The sequence below is a fragment of the Cebus imitator genome, unplaced genomic scaffold (genome assembly GCF_001604975.1).
Source record: "Cebus imitator isolate Cc_AM_T3 unplaced genomic scaffold, Cebus_imitator-1.0 Scaffold238, whole genome shotgun sequence".
Classification (NCBI taxonomy): domain Eukaryota; kingdom Metazoa; phylum Chordata; class Mammalia; order Primates; family Cebidae; genus Cebus; species Cebus imitator.
Window position 1 is genome coordinate 914,984 of NW_016107553.1, and position 4,976 is coordinate 919,959.

The following is a 4,976-nucleotide window of genomic DNA, read 5'->3' on the forward strand; positions in this document are numbered from 1 at the left end:
AAAAAAAAAAAAAAAAAAAAGTCTCATCTGATCTAAACTATTACTGAGAAACAGACAAATGCTTTACGGTCTTTTCTTTCTGTTATCAATATTCCTAAATTACCTAAAAGGATGCACCTTACCTAAAAGAATGCACTAAAAGCATTGTTTTAGAGCTTAGCACCTTTTCAAGGTAGACTCTCTGCTCTTTCCTAAAGTTTATCTTCAGCCAGGAAGGGCTGCATTTTAAATCAGCAAATAGGAAGACACCCTCAGCACTTAGCTGTGATCACTGCAGCTCTACCAGCAAGCAACAAATCTGAAAATCATTTCAGGGGCAGGTGTTTCTTGGAGAGATTTTCTCTGCTGGCTAATCTCATATGGGAGAATTCTTCTGAGTCAGTGATACTTTCTGACTTGGTTCTTGATTTGGGGTGCATCCTATTTCGAGAGGGTAGCCCCCTGGAAACTGACTGCTCTGCCCACTTTAGCTCCCCCCGCTTTTTTTTTTTTTTGTAGAGATAGGGTCTCACTATATTGCCCAGGCTGGTCTCAAACTCCTTCAAGCAATCCTCCTGGCCTCAAGTAATCTTCCCACTTGGCCTCCCAAAGTGCTGACATGAGCCACTGTGCCCAGCCGATTTTAGCTCCTATTAAAACTTAAGTCGGCATGGCTGTTAAAACATTTCATTTGTAACCAGCGTATTAATAGGCAATCCAATTGCTCCACTTCTTACTGAAAATGACATCTCCAACAGGTCCCTGTCACCATGAGGTATATGTAGAAAGGAAGAGCATGGGCTCTGGAAGAAGACTGCCCACATTCAGATCCTGGCTTTACTTACTATGAGAACCTAGGCAAGGCGCTTAGCCAAGGCAGTCCTCAGCTTTAACGTCTGTAAAAGGGGGATCTTACCATAGTACTGACTTCACAGGGTAGGGTAGTGGAAGGATTCAATGAGATAAAATGCTTAGGCGAGTGTTGGGCACACAGTGAGTACTCAGTAGATGTTACTGAGCAAATAAGGCTCTCTGAGGAACTGCCTGCCTGCCTAGGTTCACTGCTTGACTGCTTCATGTCATACATGGTGTTCCACCAACATGGAATGTCTTGAGGTTCCAAATGCTCACCGTGTGTATTTAACTCTATTTCAAATCATACTCTCAGGCACACACACATACACACATATCAATCCAACCATTAAGATTCAGTCCAGTTTTCAGCTGTCACCTCCTCCAGGGAGCCTACCATGCTTGTCCTCCCCTGCCCTATCAGATACCTATGTCTTCTGTTTATCTCTTCCTATCATTGCCCTCACCATGTGATACTACAATTATTCGTGAGCTTCTTGCAGAGGAGAAATGTGTCCTATTCATTTTTGTAGTTAGCAATGTGCCTGGCACCAAGTAGTATTCAATAAGTGTTAGCTGAAGAAGCGCATGTGTGCATGAATGAATGAGGACTCTTACAGAAGAACAGCTGGGAGGCATTTGTCTATCAAACATTTTGATGCGCCAGGCACGGTGGCTCATGCCTGTAATCCCAGCACTTTTGGAGGCCAAGGCAGCAGATCACAAGGTCAAGAGATGGAGACCATCCTGGCCAACATGGTGAAACCCCATCTCTACTAAAAATACAAAAATTAGCTGGGTGCAGTAGCGCGTGCCTGCAGTCCCAGCTACTTGGGAGGATGGGGCAGGAGAATCACTTGACCCCGGAAGGCAGAGGTTGCAGTGAGCCGAGATCACGCCACTGCACTCCAGCCTGGTGACAGAGGGAAACTCTGTCTCAAAAAAACAAAATAAAAGAACACATTTTGATGAAAAATTATTGTTTCTGTAAAAGTGAGTGCAAGGCTTAAAATTATTTCACTTTTGCCTCTTCTATTTTTTCTAAGTTGATGTTAGAAAATATATTAATACTTTCTTGGAGAAGTCAGATTAATTCCTATCTTCTATTTAGCTCCCTTAGTTGCCTTGAATAATGACAATATGATGGTGCCAAATGTTATAAAATAATTTATCTCCTCTTGCCCCCCACATGGACTCAGTTGCTGCCAAGCACTTTTTTAAAGGAATGAAATTCAAATATACTATATATTAAGTTATTTAAAGATAATGTCTTCCACTGTGAGAAACACTATAATTAAGCCACCAAAAATAGTATTTTAGCTCTAAAAAGCATTTTGGTTATCAACAGAAACAATGGACCCTTCTGTGCATGCCAGTTTGAAAAATGCTGTTAGGTAATACCTAAGATTCTGTAAAACTGGAATTGGAATAAGATGCTATGAATCCATCTTCATTTCTCCTCCACTGAGTTCTCTTTGTACTGGGGTACAGCACTTTGCTCTTCACAGTTAGATTTTTTTGCTGTGTCCCTTCTCTTCCTCTACATATTTCTCTTTCTCCATCTCTTTTTTCCCAATGTTCCAGGACAAGTGTATGGCCACTCACCTAGATTAATGCTTGAGTTTACTTGAGAGAGGTGAGAAACAATGAAACAGGCTGGGCGCGGTGGCTCACACCTGTAATCCCAGAGCTTTGGGAGGCCGAGGTGGGCCGATCACCTGAGGTCGGGAGTTCGAGACCAGCCTGACCAACATGGAGAAACCCCGTCTCTACTAAAATACAAAATTAGCCAGGCATTGTGGCTCACACCTGTAATCCCAGCTACTTGGCAGGCTGAGGCGGGAGAATTGCTTGAACCCCGGAGGCGGAGATTGCAGTGAGCCGAGATTGCGCCACTGCACTCCAGCCTGGGCAACAAGAGCAAAACTCCGTCTCAAAAACAAAAAACAAAAAACAAAAACAGAGGAAACAATGAAACAGAGATGTGATATCTCAGCTGAGGTGAAGCTGGGAAGGGAGTTTGACTCAGATGGCACTAGGCTTGAATCCTGGCTCAAGTTTTTTGTCACTTCTATGCCTCCATTTTGTCCGCTGTAAAGGTGACCACAGGAGTCACTTTTACAGAAACAATAATTTTTCATCAAAATGTGTTTATTTATTTATTTATTTTTTGCGATGGAGTCTCACTCCGTCACCAGGCTGGAGTACAGTGGCGCGATCTCGGCTCACTGCAACCTCTGCCTCCCAGGTTCAAGTGATTCTCCTGTCTCAGCCCCTAGGGTTGTTTACAGGCTTGTGCCACCACACCTGGCTACTTTTTTGTATTTTTAGTATAGATGGGGTTTTACCATGTTAGCTAGGCTGGTCTTGAACTCCTGACCTAAGGTGATCCCCTCACCTCAGCCTCCCAAAGTGCTGGGATTGCAGACATGAGCCACCTTGCCTGGCTTCTTTGACATACTTTAAGATGGCTGTTCAGAGGGCCTGCAAACAGAGGTTGCCCTACAAAGCTGTCTTTTATGGGGGAAATTTGTATTCATAGAGAAAATCTCCATGGATGCAGCCAGGCTTTCCTTCTCTTGTCTGGACCTAGGAAAGATTAACTGAGAATCTGACACCTTTAAAGGCCTCAAAGGAATAGCCATCTAGTCTCTCTGAGGACTGCGCCTGGGAAGTTTCATCTGCATAATAAGACCATCTTTGCTAGCCAGGCCTCCTCTTCTTCCCCTCCCATAACGTGTTTTGCCATGATTCAAGCCCCCATTCTTTCGGTAACCTCAAGATGGTACATAAGCTTCTGAATGCTTTTGGGGGTTGGGGTAATCACTCTGTAGTTCTCCTGTGTGTGCACATTACTAAATTTGTATGCCTTTTCTCCCGTTAATCTCTTTTTGTGAGTTGATTTTTCAGTGAACCTTGAGTGGGTGACGTTTTCTCTCCACCCCTAGAGTTTTGGTGCCATGAGCAGGATACTAAGCCACAAGTTGTCTTGCAGGCCTTCGCATCATCTCCAAGCAAGGTGGAGGGGCACTTGTCTTTAATTAGAAGGGGTGCTTTTGTCTTTAATCTGAGCTCCCCCAGGCTCAGAGGATTCAGAGGAATTTGGGGATTTAAGATTATCAAGGACATCGCCAGGTGGGGTGGCTCACGCCTGTAATCCCAGCACTTTGGGAGGCCAAGGCGGGTGGATCACCTGAGGTTGGGAGTTTGAGGCCAGCCTGACCAACATGGAGAAACCCCATCTCTACTAAAAATACAAAAGTAGCTGGGCATGGTAGTCCATGCCTATAATCCCAGCTACTCGGGAGGCTGAGGCAGGAAAATTGCTTGAAACTGGGAGGTGGAGGTTGTGGTGAGCCAAGATTGCACCATTGTACTCCAACCTGGGCAACAAAATCAAAACTCCATCTCAAAAAATAAAAAAGATTATCAAGGACATCAAGCAGATATCCGACCCATCCTATGTATCAGGGTCCCAGTCCTCCCCAAGCAGAGCCTTGACCTTACCAGAGTTGACCTGTCTCAGTTGGGGGTTCAATCTTCCTTGGAGTTTGTCGTCTTTTGCGACTAAGTCCTGGTGCTGGTCCTGGGCTTTCCCAGTTCTCCCGCTGCAGGAGAGGAGGCCTCCTGGCTTTCCTTCATAGCTGTTTATTGCTGATTAATCATTCTCAGCCTTTTGTTGCTTTTCCAGACTGTCAACTGGGTTTGGCAATGGCCTCCTGAATCCAAATCTTCAATTACTGTTTTCCCTACATACCTCAACAGCTTGACTTTTCACACAGCTAATGCATTGCCTTCCATTGCTATGGCAGCCCAGTTCACTGGTGATACATTTTACAATCGTACTGTAAAATAATTGATGAGATTATCAGGATAATCATTGATAAGATTATCAGGGGTCTTCATTCCCACCTGGGTAGTGGAGGATCCAGCTCAAAATCCCATCTTAGGATCTGCTTTCTTGGAACACTCCTGGCACCCAACTGTGACAGGTTGCATCCCCCAGAGAAAATTTCTGAAATGCTATCAGTAGACAGTGTATTTCTTAAGAAGTATTCATGAGATCAACACCATAGAAGCAGGGAGAAGGAAGCTGGGTTCAACATCGGCTCTTGCTGACCCCATGGGGAACCCAGAGTCTGGAA